The 19,002-nt window shown below is 34.3% G+C and overlaps 1 protein-coding gene across 10 annotated transcripts in view; it reads right to left on the reverse strand.

Moving 5' to 3' along the window:
• Positions 1–18,557, reverse strand: part of LOC143229663 (uncharacterized) — a 113,084-nt gene extending 94,527 nt beyond the window's left edge. For 5 of the 10 annotated variants that reach the window (XR_013015991.1, XR_013015990.1, XM_076462289.1 and 2 more), the window contains exon 1: positions 18,279–18,554. The gene's annotated coding sequence lies outside the window, so the exon portion shown is untranslated. Of the gene's footprint in view, positions 1–2,331; positions 2,499–18,278 lie in introns of all 10 variants that reach the window. The other 5 variants (XM_076462284.1, XM_076462281.1, XM_076462287.1 and 2 more) reach the window with 5 other exon arrangements.
• Positions 18,558–19,002: the final 445 nt, after the last annotated feature.

The raw sequence follows: 19,002 nt of genomic DNA on the forward strand, positions 1-19,002 counted from the left end.
TTTTTGATTGACTGATTGATAAGAATTAAGCACAAAGTTACACAAGGGGCTATCTATGCTCTGCCCGCCACGGGTATCGAAACCCGGTTCTAACAGTGTGAATTTGCAGACATGCCGCTGTGCCACTAGGAGTGGGGACACGAGTTTTGGTTGTCACTCTTATAACACGCTTACAGACAGCAGTAGTTTTCCAGTTTGTGTGTTGTTGTTACACGTCTTGGTCTGCCTTGTCCGTGTATCCACGAAACTGTAATATTGGTTTCAACTAAATTCTATATTTTGGTAGTGACATTTATAACCAGTACTCAGCAAGATGCTGTATGTAACCAATGCCCATTCATGATGACTCCCATACGCACGGACATCGTCGTGTCTTCTTTGAGGACTAATCTTGGCATATGGACTACTTAGAGCACTTTTAACTTCGGTATTCTACTTCAAAGTTAAATACGACAAGATTGTATAAAACTATCGTATGTATAGCACAACCTGGATGATCAATGACTGCATAAGTCTGATCATCGGATGCAAGACGTACATAACAATGAACTACTAACAGTGAACAGCATTTTTTCTTCTTCGTTCGTTATTCACAATCAGGGTTAATACTTTATACTGAATGGTGATAAGGTGTATTTTTTGTGGGCTTAAAAAAAAGTGTTTATTTTAGAAGTGAAAGAGAAACTATCGCGGATGTTATAATCTCTAGAAAAACAAAAGTTTCACGACGTCAGAATTACCTATCGTTTCGTGATATTATCTTCACTGAATTTGTGCGGAAAATATTGTGCATTTCAAATTCACTTAAAAATTAAATCGTTTGTACTCTCTGTAATGTGAACAGGAAATGTTTTTGTATATACCTGAAGAACAATTACTTTTCATGTTTTTATACACGTAAAGCACAAATCTATAATAACTGCAGTGGACTTGTGCATAGTTGATACGACAGTAACAAAGTATTAAAAACGAATGAATAAATAAATCGTGCCACCAAGCCTTTCGTATAGAAGCAGTAACAGGAAGAACGAGTAATATGAATTACAAACCCAGTGTAGATAAACATCAGACAGACAAGTTTCAAACTATATTTCATTTGTATCTAGTTGAAGTGGGTTTCCTTAGTTAACATGCAATTCTATGCAACTGAAACATAAGCTGAAGTTTCGGAGCGACAGCATCATGGACTTTTACATAGCAGCTGTTTACTGTAATTTGTCACTTTATGCTACGGCCCACAGTGACACAGAGGCATGTCTACGGACTTTACAGCACCACAAACTGAGTTTCGATACTCTTGGTGGGCAGAGCACAGATAGCCCATTTTATAGCTTTGTGCTTAATTAAACAAACAGACTTTAGCCTGCTTCAAACAACAAAAGTTAATGTCAAAGCATTCGATATGTAAGATGAAGCGCACAGTTTTCAGAACAAACGGAATACAAGAGAGTATTGCGTAAAATAAAAAAAAGTCCTTAAATCAAAATCCATGTGACGGCGGATTACGTCGATGTAAATCAACAAAAATTATATTAACAAGAACTTATACCATTATTCGATCCGATTCTCAAAAATTCTTAAGTGTAGATGCATGAACTTATAATGATCAACACTTTGAAACTTCGTTTTAAAATAATTAAAAACTGTTATGTTTCAACAGTCAAATTACAAAAATACATAAAATAGTTTTGGTTTGTTTTGAATTTCGGGCAAAGCTACATGCGTGCTATTTGCGTTAGCCGTCCCTAATTTAGCAAGAATAGAGGGAAGACCACCACCCACCGCCAACACTTGGGATACTCTTACCAACGAATAGTGGGATTGACCGTCACATTATAACGCTCCTACGACTGAAAGGTCGAGCATATTTGGTGGGAAGGGAATTCGAACCTGCGACCCTCGAATTACGAGGGTAATTCTTTCACGCTACTACGATGTATTTTTACTTTAATACTGAATGTATTCTAGAGGTATTTATGCAGGTGGAACTATTGTAAATATACCTAGTTGTTTCATTGCTTTTATTTAGCGTGCAAGAAGGCCCAAAATTGTGAAATGTAATTGTTATAATATTAATTTGTTTTTATACTATTAATTTATAATTTTTCAATAATAGAGTAGATCAGAGCATTATACAAAATATTCCACGTTTGTAAAATGAAAAAAAATAAAACGTATACCAAACACATAGTAATGAAAATTAAAGAAAATGTTTCTCGTTAATTCCTCTTTGGTGCATTTTTTTTTCCTCAGAAAATTATAACCCTCTATTGTTTTGTGTTAAAAGACAGGTTTAATAAGTGGCGACGAACTCTATATTTATATACCCACCAGTTGTTTTCAGAAAATTGTCTTTAAACTCGCTGTATGTTGAAAACGTTCCACGTCAATCTGCATATCGTTTATAATGTTGTGATAAACAGGTGCTGGTTGTTTTCATCAACATAATTCTACGAGCCTGCTATGTGCAGCTGCTAAAGTTTCTTTCACATTTTGACCTGAAATATATTCAGTTTTGAGATAATGAATACATCTGCGGTGTTTAGCAAACACTAAATATTAGTTGAGATTAGTTTGTTGTTCGTATCAGTGTATACTTAACCGTTTGCTTCAACACAAAGCTACACGATGGGCTAGCTATGGTTTGTTGGCCGTGGGGAATCGAATCCTGAATTTTTCATTGTATGCTTATTCAATTAAAGCACTTTAAAATGGATAGCCTCTTATATTCAATTTTGAAAATTCTTCAACAAATAAAAGGCAAAAATATTTTGGATAAATCAAAATATCTCCCGCATTTATAATTATGGATGTTACACCAAACATGCTGGCCCGGCATGGCCAGGTGGTGAAGGCACTTGACTCGTAAATCTGAGTGTCATGGGTTCGAATCCCCGTTACACCAAATATGCTCAACCTTTCAGCCGTGTGGTCATTATAATGTTACGGTCAATCCCACTATTCTTTGGTAAAATAGTAGCCCAAGAGTTGACAGTGGGTGGTGATGACTAGATGCCTTCCCTCAAGTCTTACACTGCAAAATTAGGGACGGCTAGCGCAGATAGCCCTCGTGTAGCTTTGAGCGAAATTCAAAACAAACCAGTTATGGATGTATACTAATCCATGTAATCTCATTCTCCAAGAGGGGACACAAATGTATCTTTGAGTTACTTTTACTTGTTATTTATGCAGTATCACGAATTTTCTGAAAGTACTTCCAGAAAATTTATCATCAGCGAGGATTTCTAAAGAATAAAAGCACATTATGACAATCACTTCAATAACGTTTAAATTTATGCACAAAGTTTCAACAAAGAGCACTTAGCGATCACACAGACGTTTAGCATTCACACGTTCTCAGGCTCATAACACTTAAAAGCCTGAAGGGACTGTTGCAGTGAAAAATTAATATTAAAGCGTTAATATTTACGTGTATACATCTTCCAAAGTTCCTCAATATGCTCTTTTATTTGTTCCTTAATATTCTGCCTCCAAATGGTATAGTGGTACGTCTGCAGACTTATACCGCTAGAACCTGAGTTTCGATACCCGTGGTGGGCAGAGCAAAGATTAATAACAAACAACCTTAATATTTTCTGACCGAAGCAGGATCATTTATTTATTTTTTGTTTATTTATTCATAATCTACCTCAACTGCAAAACAAAGTAGTACTGAAGAATATAACAAGTATTTCACTGGAATCTAGCGTTGATACACATGGCGGAGTCGAAAAAGGCAGTTAGAGAAAAAGACCGTAACTTAATTATCTCAGAAATATTGTCCGGAATTAATTGTGAGGATTAAGTTATAAGCACGTTACTAGGGTTATATGCTAGGCTTAGATTAATTCGTAAGCAGATTGACTTGTTGGACTTTGGGGATAAGTACAATGGAAGAAAGGAACTTTTTGGAATGGATAGTTTACATTTAAACAAGATAGGGGCTGGTTTGTCTGCTAGGGCCATAAACTCAACTGTAAGGGAAGTTAAAAAATAGGACTAGACAGTGGTGAGGGATAGAATACACTAAATACAAAAATAATAAGAAGAAACGTTTAGCAAACGAGTATAGAAATAGTTATAAGGAAAGACTTAATTGTTACTGTAGTAATACTAGAAGTAAAACAAATAAGATATTCTTTACAGCACTGATATCTGTGAAAGTTTTTGATATAATGGGAATAACTGAAACATGATTAAATGCAGGTGATTTTGATTACAGAAATTTCTTTAAAATACGGGGCTTACGAGCTATTTTATAGGGTTAGAGTATTAAATGGAGGGGAAGAGTGACTTTATATGTAAAATGAAAGCTACAATCTGTTCAAGTTGAGGGTGTGAAACACAATAGCAAGGGGATTGATTCCATATGGGTTTCTATTAGCTGTGTGAATTTGTTACGGATCCCCAAACGATACTGACGACATTAGTGAGAAACTTTACAATGAAGTTAAGATTTCAGCTGTTAATGAAATTATAATTATGGGTGATTTTAATTTCAGACATATAGATTGGAAACTAATAGATTCAAACCATGATGGAGAAAGGTTTCTGAAAACGGTTCAAGATGGCTTTCTTCGCCAAGTACTCAAGGAAAATATTAGAGATAATGCTATTTTAATATCGAAGTTATATTCAAACATAGAAATAACAGAGAGAATGAAAATTAGGGAACATTTTGATGCAACTGATCATTGTTCTATTAGGTTCAAGGTTTTGCTGTATATGGAGATAAGGAATATTAATATTTTGGTTAAATATTAAAAAAAGCAACTCTTCAAGTGATGCCACAAGAATTACCTGTTGTGAAATGGGAAGCCGAGTTATCTGAAAACACTGATCAGATGTGGAAAAATTTAAAATATATTTTTAAAATATTCAAGGTAGATGCATTACTTATAGAAAAAAAAATGGTTGGCTCACAAAGAGTATGAGAGACTAAATTTAGAAATGTAAATTGACTGGTACGACAGAAGATTTAGGAATATTATAAAAAGAAAAATAATTAATGAAACAGAAAATAAGAATATCAAAAAGTATGTACGAGAAAAAATTGCCTGAAAATGTAAAAATTAACAGCAAGAATTTCTTCAAATATAATAAAGGTAAACAAAATGTTAGAATGAGAGATGGTAAGGAAGGCTGTGATTATGAGATGGCTGTTGTTAAATTTTACGTTTCCTTCACTCTTTATTGACGAATGTTTGAACAGTATTCCTCTCCTTGGACAGTTGATAGAATGAAACAAGACCGGGCAATATGACTGTATTAAGACTGCATTAATTCCGAAACTGTTAAAAAGGGGGAGAGGGGGGTAGTTTAAAGAATGATAAGACTACTCGATCAAATGACATTTCCCGAAGGGATTGAGCCTGTGAATCACTTGTTACTTTTTTTTTTTTTTAAAGTCTTAGAATAGTGGGCAGGTACCAGAGGATTGAAAGTTAGCTAATGTCACTCCTGTTTTCAAGGAAAGTGAAAAAAATTATCCCCTTAATTATCAGCCCATTAGTCTTATATCAGTTGTGGGAAAATATCTGAAGAGCCTGATAGAATATGCTTTGCGAAGTCATTTAATAAAGTTTAGAATTTTATTGGATAGTCAATATGGTTTCAGCAAGGGAAAATCTCCCCTTACAAATCTTTTGACATTCTTTAGAAATGTTAATACTTGTGCAGATGGGGTGTAAGGTTGCAGGTTTTATCACTTGGATTTTCAGAAGGCAGTGTCATGAGAGAGAGGAATTTTTCAATAATAATTGATCAGTTTCTTAAGTCATCCAATCTGTGGGTTGTTGCTAGTGATAGGGAAATAGAGTTTCAGGTTTTATTTACAGAAATATTTTTTCTATCAGAGAACGATTAATAAGTAAATTAATAAAAGCCGGATTTAAGATATTTTTATAATAGTTTTTGGACCAACAGGCCCCATGTTGTGTTACGTCACGTAATAAGAAAAAGAGTGAACACAAACACTTACAGATCACGAGCTACTACTTTTAGTCAGATTTACCATTAATGCCTTTTAGTGTAGTTATAAATAAGCTAGTGTAATATGTGATGTATTATACCTTCTACAAGTGTATATATATATATAAACATCAATATCATTTGAAAAATTTTACTTGAGAGGATGCGTTACGAAAATTCTTGAATTTTTCTAAAATTAAAATACAATAGTAGGCTCCTTGACATAAAGGGTAAAACTAATACTTTAATTGTCGGTTTCTCCAAATCTTTTTTTTTTTTTTATGGAGGGGGGGGGCTATAAATCGCCCGTCCATAATTGGCATCTCTGTTAGCACACACCTGCCGGTGGATCCTTGTATCACTTATATAGTGGGCTGAGAATGTTATAACAATTCTGAATACTAAGCCAGCAAAACACTCAGTGATAACAACAAGTATAAAGTTATGGTGGAACGGATGTATTAGAACTACATGCTGATAGAGTTTTGGTGTATTTGTAGGTAGTGTGATGCCACTGAAACTGATCGTTTTGGAAAGGGTATTTAACAGCCCTTCCAGAAGTAAAATAACCGTACAATCAGATAATTCAGCTGTGCTTTTATCGACGGTTTGTGATTTACAAGGCAGTAATATCCCAAGTACCTAATGGCATTGGAAAACAAAGAAATATGTTTCAAGTTGAGCTCCATGTCCATCCAGAAAGACACCTGCAACAAACCGTACCTCATTCGTGACAAGTAAATTGCAGCGTCTAGTAACACCCGAGAACTCACGAACAAAAAAGTTTGTTGTTCTGAATTTCGCGCAAAGCTACACGAGGGCTATCTGCGCTAGCCGTCCTTAATTTTGCAGTGTAAGACAAGAGGGAAGGCAGCTAGTCATCACTGGCCACCATCAACTCTTGCGCTACTCTTTTACCAAAGAATAGTGAGATTGACCGTCATATTATAACGCCCCCCATGACTGAAAGGGCGAGCATGTTTGGTGTGACAGGGATTCGAACCCTCAACCCTAAGTTTACAAGTCGAATGCCTTATCCACCTAGCCATGCCGGGCCTCGAACAAAAGGGTCAAAAGCAAAAACCGTCCACGTGCCCATGTAACAGTAAGTAGAGTAATCAAGACGGATCGCCATCTTGAAAAGGGACAAGTCACGCGTGCAACAGTTGCTTCCACGACATACGAGATAACCCTGGCATACGTCAAACAACTAGATAATGAAACGATTATTCATGTTATTCCACACGAAGAAATACCTGTAAAATCGTCAGATGCAGCGCCTATAAACATGTCTACTGTTAGACGTACATTAGATGGTTAATAGAAAACATAAGAGTAGTAGTGACATGTTTTTCATATGAAAGCCTCTCGATAGAACTTTTTATAATGGAAACTACGATGCAATTCCTGTCAGATGAACATAACCGGACGTGGTGAGGTTTAAAATATGTTTAATTTCAAATCTGTACACACACACACACACACATATATATATAAGCTTCTTTCAGTCCATATTTCACTTTCACCTTAATGAACCAAACCATTAGCTTATTACTTTATTACTTACACTGTATATACGAGCATGAATATGGTAAACAAAAACACACGAAAATGTGTAGTTTAAAAAACTGTAAGACCAGTATGGTCAAATTTCAACTTTTTAAAAGTGTTACGAGATTTGAAAAACAAAATATAAAAAACAACAATAACATGGAACCCTAGTTGCCAGCTTGTTTTCTAATTCATTTATTATTCGATGCAAGAACAAACTTACGATGTTTAAATAAACACTTATGAACATATTTTGTATAAATCTTATAATACTTATCTAAACGTTTTACTACATCATCATTAATTATTTGATGAAAATAACTAGATACAGTTTCACTAATTACATTACGTTTTGAAATCAATGTAATGTTATACAGAAACAAATAACCGTCATTAACATGAAACAACATTACAACTATCAGGAAAAATTAACTATACAAGCAAGTTTGTGTTTACTTCCGAGACCATCAATATTAACATAACCAGCTATCAATTATAGATAACAGGACACAAACTTTAACCAGAAAACTGATATTTGTCCTTCCACCTGAGCTAATTGTATCTAATTTTTTGACACCTTTTGAAATACTTCTCCAGTTTCAATGACGTGCTTAGAAAGACCAATGGCCTCTATTATTGTTGTTTAATTATAAAACTTTTTTTCCAGTTAGTTAAATAAGAAAAACTTAACACTTGTTTGTTTTTTTTAAACTATTCTAAACATACTGCGAAAGCACAACTGTAACTTATTTATAACAAAGCTGTTAAGGTTATCTGTCACCATTCCTACTTTTGAACAACTTACTGAAGAAAAGACGGCCACTCGGCAGCTCATACCACCAATCATCCACGTTAAGAGGCTGACTGTCACTCTTTTAACATAACCACAGCTTAAAATGCAAAAGATAACCAGAGTTACATGCAAACATGCTATAAAACGTATGTTGTGAATCTTTAAGTTTTGAGAGCACATATACACCAGTGCCTTCACATTATTGGGAAAACTGCTTAAATAATTTTGAACTAATATACATTATATAGGTTTTATTCGCAAAATTAAAAAAAAATAATTTTGTAGTTGGAATTGGATTATTGGGATTTATTAACAAATATAGTCATTAGAGGGAAAATTAATGCATATGGGTACTCAAATCTTTTTTTTAACAAATTATGTTATCTTGAACACAGTGGTAAGCCGATTATATTACAATACAGACTCCAGGCTTATCGCTGTAAGCACAGCGTTATTACGTTAGAACTGACGATTTGAAAGATATTCTCTTACATCACAAGACAACAACAATAAACTTAACTAATCACCACACATTATTTTGAAAACAATAGAGCGTAGATGTACAGAGACTAATTTCGCTACTTTCGCAGATACGAAGCATGTTACAAGTGCACTTCACCAGTTGATGCAGATCACTCCGAAAGAAAACTTAGTTCCGTTTAAATGGCGTTAACTTAGAAATGTGAATCGTTTCAGTCAGAAGAAATCACTAAAACAAAAGGAACTCTTTCATCTTAAGCAATAAAAAAAAAGTATTCTTATTAGTATTGAAGAGTTTGTAGTCGGTGTGTTAAACCTATAAGATAACTATATACAGTTCCTTATAACTTTGGTGACAAATTCTAAACAGACATAATGCTTCAATTACCAAATGTTTCAACATACTTGTAAATCAAGAAAACACAAATTGATGCATATGTGAATCCAGGTTAAAAACCTTCACTGAACGGATATTTTTTTAACTTTTCACCCGAATACCACATAGCATGACTTGTATGTAATCATACTTTATGTGATAATCACGAGTTTAGAGTAAATTATTTCATACTTCTAAAGTTTCTCTCCGTTTACATGTGTAATTATTATTTACTTTTGTCAATAACCGTTTCTAAGTTCATAGCATTGCTGGTTATTTTATTCCGATCCTTCCGTACTTTGACTGGTTTATATATATATATATATATATATATATATATATATATATATAGTATTTAACAGTTATCTTTATGTGGTATGTTTGTGGTTTCGATCCCATAATTTGAGAACGTTTTGTTTTGTTTATTTTGAATTCGCGCGAAGCTACACGATGGCTATCAACGCTAGCCGTCCCTAATTTAGCAGGGAAGGCAGCTAGTCATCACCACCCACCGCCATCTCTTGGGCTACTCTTTTACCAACGAATAGTGGGACTGACAGTCACGTTATAATGCTTCCACGGCTGAAACAGCGAGCATGTTTGGTATGACATGGATTCGAACCCGCGACCCTCAGATTACGAGTCGAGCTCCCTAACTACCTGATAACGTATAACTTGCTATTACGTAAAAACGACCATCATATTAGTTTAAAAAGCATGTTGATGTTTTATTAGTTTATGTTTATACGTAATAGCACGATGATAAGATATTCCCGAAAAATCGACCTGACCTTCATATTAGTCAGTAGTGAAGACTAGGTGTTTATTCACTTTTGAGTAAAAATTAACTATGCCCTCTAGTGAGAAAAGTGTAAAAGATTATATCAAACTTGTTTGTTGTTGTTGTTGTTGTTGTTTTTATTGCAAAACATTCAAGAGGCATTGTTTCATATACTTGCACCTTGCTTTTGGTTGAGAAGTCATTTAGCAATGAATATCTGTACACAGCATGCTTAAACATATAACCATCAGATAAAGTTTTAATGCATAGGTTCGATAGTCCGAGGCATACCTTTCAGTGATTTAGTTTCAAAATTAGAATTTCTTTCTGTTGGTTTCACTAATATATTGATTTATTTGCTAAGTTATTGTGATACTCAAGTTAGATTGCAACATAACTACTCCACTCCTCATTTAACCAAAAACTGTTCTGAATCTAAAATTAAACAACGCCATAAAAAAAACAAGATATAATGTTCTAAGAACCAAGCATGGACTTGTTTTGGTATTCCCATAAATAAAAAGAAAAGGGTATATCTGAACAGATTTGGTAAAGACTGATATTCATTTTAGTCATTTATCGGTCATTAATGATTTGTTTAACCAAGCCACAAAAGTAATAAAAAACAGCCATCTTGTTTAAAATAAACAAGATTGAAATATCTTAAAAGATTAATTATAATAAAATTTATATGGCGCCCTTTTAATTAAAAATTACAACGCAATCCAAATTATTTTACTATGTTTTTATAATTGTAGTCATCCTTGTCATGTGAAATACTGTAACGTAACACACACACACACACACACACACACACTTCACTTTTATTACCACGCTTTTATAGTTAATGTAAAAACCAGGAGTCCATTTTTCAATTTATAAGGGCCTTCTGATGGGTCACTATAGAAACAAAGATCATGACTTCCAAGTTCCACATATCTTGTATGATTTGATATAGAAATCAGTACGTGTTATGAGACAATCCTCTTATTGGAAACATCAAAAATAAGCAATCTTAAACAGAGTGCGACACCTTTCTTCCTTCTACTCTTGAAATTCTGGTTTGTTGTGTTCCGAAACATCATCAGTTATGTGACTTATGTTAAAACTTCCATAAGATAAAGAGGTTTGGCTACAGTTACGTAAGCGGAAACCAGATCAAGTCTTTGAAGTAAAATAAGCAGCACTTGGCTTTTGTATTTTCGGATTTTGATAATGAAAGAATAATCAATTCATATAACTTAATTAACTTACCTAACCATCAACATCGGTTCCTTTGTGTACCATACACATAGCACCAAATTTAAGAGTGAAAAATTTCTCGAAACACGAAATTAACGCTACACAGGGGAAAATAGAATGTATAAACTATTTTCAAGTCGTTTCTGTAACACTTCAAGTAAACTTTATTTAAGAGCTTAAATAAAATAAAAAACAACCGAGTATGAAAGGGGAGGCGCTGTCAATGGCCGCCGTAAGCTCAGCAAGTTATAATGATTTTAGGTTCCAATAAATCGAAGAAAAGAATAATATAATCCTACCTTAAAAGAAAGGCTAATGTTTTTGTTTGTTTGTTCTTGAATTTCACACAAAGTTATTCGATGTCTATCTGCGCTAGCCGTCCCTAATTTAGTAGTGTAAGACTAGAGGGAAGGCAGCTAGTCATCACCACCCACCGTCAACTCTTAGGCTACTCTTTTACCAACGAATAGTGGGATTGACCGTCACATTATAACGTTCCTACGGCTGAAAAGGCGAGCATGTTTGGTGCGACAGGGATGCGAACCCGCGACCCTCAGATTACGAGACGCAAGCCTTAACCTGGCCATACCGAGCCAAAAAAGGCTAATGAATAAAAGTCACAGGTCCCTCATTTTAGCACACATAGCCCTCGAGTAGCTTTGTGCGAAATTCAAAAACAAACAAAACAACAAACCCTCATTTTGTCGTTAGCTTCAACGTATCGTATACAATTGTTTTCCAGTAACGACTACCAATCTGTAGGTGTTATTTATTATCAAAATAAAAAGTATGTAACTCACGGCCTGGCATGGCCAAGCGCGTAAGGCGTGCGACTCGTAATCCGAGGGTCGCGGGTTCGCGCCCGCGTCGCGCTAAACATGCTCGTCCTCCCAGCCGTGGGGGCATATAATGTGACGGTCAATCCCACTATTCGTTGGTACAAGAGTAGCCCAAGAGTTGGCGGTGGGTGGTGATGACTAGCTGCCTTCCCTCTAGTCTTACACTGCTAAATTAGGGACGGCTAGCACAGATAGCCCTCGAGTAGCTTTGTGCGAAATTCCAAAAAAACAAACAAACAATGTAACTCACTTTAAAAAGGCCACTTTATGGATAAGGAATTTTTAGTTATTAAACAAACAATGAATGATTAAGAATTTTGCGCTTGTTTTTTGAAATTTATCATTGATTTGCCACAATTGTATTGTGTCCGTCATATAATCTAAATTTTGATATTTCTGGTGTGACTGAGCAAACAATTCTACATTATCTAACAGGGCAAAGAATGAATATATATATATACAGAAACTGGTAGTACAGAAATTAAAGGAAAATTTAATAGTTTAAAGAGGTTAGTAGTTTTAACTGTAGTCTAATGCGTCTTTAAAATCACTCAAAAACTGACTTTATGTTACAAAAATACAGATTTTAAAGTTTCACTAATTGTGCTGGACAGATCTGATGATAAACCTTGTGAAAGGATTTTATTGTCCATTAAAAATAAAACATAATGACACAGATTTACGTTAACAAAGTTTTTTTTGATAAAATTAGTAGCTTTAGCTAAAACTTGGACTAAAAACAAGAAGTATCTGTCCTGAATGTGTTCGCAGTGTCACAAAATCACGAATATTTCATTTAGTTTTGTTGATTTATAATTCAGTGTTATACCTTGTTTCTTTGATCCACCATCCAACAATAGTAATTTAAGTAGATTTAGTACATGCTGGAAGTTTCTCAAAATATTGATGAGAAGACATTACGCTGTTTATGTGTGTAGGTGTTTTCTCGTACCAGAGCCATATCAGGCTGAATCCACCGAGAGGAACCGAACCCCTGATTTTAGCGTTGTAAATCTATTTTTTTCTCTTTATTCATCTCACCTCAAAGAGGGGGTATAAACAAAAATACATGAAATAAAACACTAGTTAAATAATTAGCATATGGAAAGAAAACATTGCAAGATACCACCTTGTTAAAAATTACAATAAAAGGTATAAAATGTATTAGAAAATATAAAAGAAGTAATAGTTAGCGGTAAGTATCTAAATCAAACTACACGAAAAACATGAATAAAACAAAGCAAACAATGGAACACTTGTGATAAAAAAAAAAAAAAACCTGTAGAAAAGAATACACTTCATCTTAACAAAGCACGTAACAGGTATCTGTTATCAACCTACCATTATAGTGATACAATAAATGAAACACTAGTTAAGTAATTAGCATATGGAAAAGAAAAAAACATTGCAAGATACCTTGCTAAAAAATTACAACAAAAAGGTGTAAAATGTGTTAAAAATATAAAAGAAGTGATAATTAGCAGTTACACTTCAATGTGTCTCTTGTTACTGTAAAACAGTCACAGTTTATAAAAGTCAATTTGACTACACATAAATACAAGCTTGCTTCTGATTATATTTAAACTATACAAAATGTTAAGACCTTTATGTCTACATGTGTTTACATAAATGTCAAATGGTATTACAGCACCATTAAGGATACGGGAAAGTCATAATGTTGTTTTTATCACCTTAAATTCAAACGTTTATAATTATGTGATTTTGTTTCTTTTCCCACGATCTGATTAAACAAGCGAAATAATTCTTCTTCTTCACCAGTTTTCTACTAACAAAAAGTAGTTTTCTTGTACTCAGAAAAACCATGACTGGCTACATTCCTAACGAAAATCACGTTCGACATTGCACGCTCTACGAGTTTCATAAAAGTAAAACATTTGTGGTATTTATAAAGATGAGTTGAGTGTTCGCGATGGTTGAGAAAATGTAGATTAAGTGATTTTGATCACTCAGATAGGCTAGTAGAACTGAACAATGACTTACGGAGATCAGGCTCCTGTCAAATCGTCCAACATTTGTCAGAAAAACTTGATTCCTATTGATCTAGTGTTCAATAGAATTGTAAACAGATCTGGATGGTCAACTGACAAAGTGTGCATTCCCACACATATTGGAATCATATCTGGGTCAAATTTGAAATAATTTATAAAGTAAATAACGAACAAATCATCTATCATGTTGCCCATCTAAAAATCACCTTTGACAACATTAAGTGACCATCCGATTCATAACTATCAAACACTGTCAAAAACTAACAGGTCTGGAGTGTCGCCCATTTACCTTAAATGGGCGTTCCTAGTAAAATTATGTATTTATTGGCATATGACCAATTTACAGATACCATAGCAGACGAAGATTTGTGAATCAGGCTGTAGAAAACTTGACGTGCATCTTTGAATGAAGTTCTACAGTTAGCAATGGAAATAGAATCCATTAAGGATGTGGATGAATTAATAAAGACATCATCTGGAAGTCGCAGGGATATCACATAGTGAAATATTTAAATATCAACTAGAAGAACAAAATATGGCAGCTAATTAAACAAAGGAAATGAATAAAAAAGCCAATAGACATTTCAAGCGTAACTTGAAAAAACATATTGTTAAGAACTGTAAGAAAAAGCCTGTGTAGAATGAGGTAATTGTTATAACTTTGGAACATCATGTCATTACAGCTGAGACTTAAGAAATCAACAGCTGTTATCAAGGAAAATAGAGAGTCCAATTAGATTAAAAGCAAAAAAAAAAAAAAAAAAAACAAAGTTAATGTAACAACAATAAAACAGAGATTAATTGGATTTATGAGGCGGTGTTCAGCTGGAAATATTCCAGCTACCATAAATAGAAACAAATTCGTTTTGTGAAGAAAATCGCATTAGTCCAGAGGGTTTATTGATAGAAAACCTTGCAATATGCTAACTGACAGTAGTTCAACAACTACAGTTTTTCACGGCAATTTGTTAATGGAAGATGGAAAATTGTCTCCAGAAATGAAGAACAAAAAAGATAATTCAATGCAAGTAGTGGGTGGACATAAAGCCTAACAAAAGCGAAGTTGGAAATTACCCTTACTGTAGAAAGCTTATCCATGTTGGTAACAGATATCGAGATAGAGTGGATTTTGGAAATTACCTCATGTGAAGACATGAATGCGAGATCAATCTACCTTAAGACACTTTTACAGTCTATTATCGGGGCTTTAACGTCCAGAAGGAACACGGATAGTGGCTACTGTACCACAAAGAATTTTTACACTCATATCAAGAGTTAATAGCAATGTTTCTCCAGCATGTCATGGGGGTTGATAATTAAAGAATAAAGATATCATAAAAGACTTTACCCAGGTAATACTAAAGTTAGCGTGTAATAAAATGAAAAGTGCATATACTGTAAGCTGATAGAACTTGATTAGATCAAAGCTATATAGTATAGTTGAACAGTTTTTGTCATGAAAGAGAATGCTCGAAAGTAAAGTTGGCATATAGAGAAGAGGCGATCCAAGCTAAAAGCCATCCACTGTGATTGTCTTTGGAGAAAAGAACCAACTGAATAACTAAAAAAAACTAAACAATTTGTTAGCAGAACCCCAACCAGCAGAAAAGCCCACATTTCCTGCAGAGACTGCTTCCAGAGATCATCAAGCTCAGAGCCATTAGTACCTACTACTGTTCTTCGTACAGGGTCAAAGAAGTCTGCATGTTCGCAGATCTCCAGGTGAGAAACTTCAAAAATCTCACATCAGTCAGTTCGTAAAACATCCCTTGAAGATGTTTTGGGGCTTTTTCAGCTACCATGGCGTTGGAAGCTTGCATATCGTAGAAGGTATGATGCAAGGACCACAGTACATCGAAGTTTTGCAGAGAAGAATCGTTCCAGAATTGAAAAAGAGATTTCCAGACGGATCTGCCATTTTTCAGCAAGATCTGGCTCCGTGCCACACATCGAAACTTGAAGAATTTTATGACTACAACGCGAATACAGGTGCTGGACTGGCCTGGAAACTCTCCGGACGTAAATCCTATTGAAAATCTTTGGGCGATTTATAAAGAAACACTCCGGGGAAAAGACTGTACTACGAAAGATAAGCTAATTGAAGTGTGGTACCGCGATCCAAAAATTAGTAAAGATTGCAGTCAACTCGTGGACTCGATGCCAAAACGGATTAATGATCTGCTGAAAAATAAAGGCGGTCATATCATGTATTAATTTGCGAGTAATTTTTGGATTCTCAGAAATAAAACGCAAAAAATTGAAAAAATCGTAATTTTCCGTCTTGTTTCAATTAATTTGCACAAGGGTGTATACACACGCACAGGGGCTCACCACTTCAGCTTAGTTCTAGCTGCCTAAGTGAACATACAGACCTATCCAAGGAGGCTTTACCAAGTTTCCCTGTTATCTGTTTATCCATTACTGTAATGTTATATAGCACCTTAGTCAGTTTTATTCGACACCTTAAAAACACTTTATTAAAACAACTTTAGAAATAGTGAAGGATGTTTAAAATAGTTTTCAAAGAACACTGGGAAAAACGCCATATCAGTCTATCAAGTTCAATATCTGAGCGTGTGTTACTACGCGAAGATCTCTAATATAATCAAGAACCCATTGTTCACAACATTTGCCAGTACTTGGCGTGTTGCCAAATTGGGTGGAGCTATTCTAGCTGATCGAAAAATTGGTTAGCAGTGTGTAATATTTCAAAATAAAACGCAACTAACTAAATAAGGGTAGCCTGGGAAACGTAAGTCTGCCAACTTGAAAAAAGATTCCGCTACTCTTAACATTGCCACAATCACACACAGACTAAGTATTTATTTAAGAGACCACCTAGTCATAAACATTAAAGCACTGTTTCTTAACTAAGAAGAACTGGCAGTTTTATTTTAGATATAAAACATTTTATCGTGTTATAGTCACTGTAAAACTGTCATTTCAGATTAATATAAAATATACAAAATATTTATCGATGTATCTGTTTGAGTTACTAAGTCGAAGAAAAGACACGAGAACTACAAATAGGTCATCACATCCTACACAAGTCACATACAATATATCTCCAGACACATTTTGAAATGTTATGTATTCATAACACAAATTACAACATATGTAAATACAATTATGAATGCGTTAAATGTGTTACTATATGGAGCCATTTAAAAAAAAACTAATATATTCAGCGAGTGGATATTACTTGAAAAATCAATCCAGCATATATATACACGCATACACGCTAAAACATGGATTAAATACATATTTCTAAATCTAGTAAATGTGTTGTTTTTTGACACAGACATAAAAATTATTCCTAAATTATTTTGAGAGAAATTTGTGTTCAGTCCAGTATTTTTACATTTCGAGATTCTAATATCGAAACGGTTTTCTCCTTGATCTCTGCCTTCTTTAGGAACTGTACTCTCTACTGCAGCCAGCCATACTTCCTATATACATAAATTCGTGATGCTGAGAAACGTCACAGTACGCCGAGTTTGCGTGCGTCTATACATAGATTCATCGCGTTTCTAATATTTTGATTTACGTATATAAATACATTAATCGTCTTTTTGATTAAACTGAAAGTACTGTATATATAAACACATTTATATGTAATTATCAAACAAAAATTATAAGTCAAAACGCCAAGAAGAATTATGACCTCGTATTTGGTTTTAAAAAATAACAGCAAATATACTCTTCTGTTATTTCAAAATTTCTTAGATTGCTATGCGAGTTACGACATTCAAGGCCAATTTATAAGCAAATTCAATTATATTTAACTTGATATTAGAAGTTTTATACTCAAGGTTTACTTCTTGAAAGAGTAATAATAAAAGAAGGGGAACTCTGGAGGCTCCTTCATAAAATTCAGTAGACATCTTACGACATTCAAAGCCAATTCCTAGGTAAATTTAATTACATTTAACTTGAAATAGACGTTTTATACTCAAGGTTTTCTTGTTTTCTTTCCTGAACGAGTAGTAGAAGAGAAGGGAAAGCTGTCGAGGCTCCTTAACAGTTTCTGATATCAAGCGATAACTCGTCATATTCTTTATAATAATTAATATAACATCTGCTTTAATGGTAAATAGTTTTTGATATAATATTTTGCTGTTTTTGTTGTTTTTTCTGGACGAGGGTCAAAAACTTTTGATCATGAACCAAAGAAAGATATTAATTTACTCACTTAATTTTTCATTATTATTTAGTTATAAATATAAGATCGACTTACCCACCAGTAAACTTGTTCGTGTAGTAAAGCGCCACCTCACACTTTGCTGCTAGATGAAAATATACGCGTGAGAACACGACCGTGTGAGTATGGCTGTACACTCGTAGATGTCTTCAAATAGTGAATTTGATTGGAGAAACTACCAATGATCATAATAACTTTCCTGCGTAAAATTTCAAGAGAAGGTGGGACTAACTTGTGCGGCTGGGCATACTGTATAATAACGAAAATAAAAAAAAACACGGCAAACGCAATCACTATTTCCTTGTCTATAATCCAGCAACAACGCGCCCAAAAGACACCAATGAGAATGAAAGAAGGCGTGGTTCGATTACGTATACGTACAATTTAATTGGACTAGTTTTCTTTAACGTCATAACTTTGTACTTCATGACTGGGCAACTACGGGACTCATCCAAAATCTTATAAAGGTAAGGCACCACATAACAGAGCGAAATTGTATCTCGAAAGGGCTGGTATGGGTATTAACACTTTTACTGACCTTCCTAGGTCATCTTGAGCTCAACAAAGATGTTAACCTGGATGAACTAGGAAGGTCAAAACGTTGTTCTCTGCTTATCAATAAAAGTGTTAATACCTATAACAGCCTTTCTGATACACATTTGTAAACAAGTGGGTTTCTTGTCATCAAGAGACATTGTGTGTGAATACAATTAATTATGTAAAATAACTAAATATTATTATATATTGCCATTGTTGATTT

This window comes from Tachypleus tridentatus, chromosome 10, assembly GCF_004210375.1.
Source record: "Tachypleus tridentatus isolate NWPU-2018 chromosome 10, ASM421037v1, whole genome shotgun sequence".
NCBI classification, from domain to species: domain Eukaryota; kingdom Metazoa; phylum Arthropoda; class Merostomata; order Xiphosura; family Limulidae; genus Tachypleus; species Tachypleus tridentatus.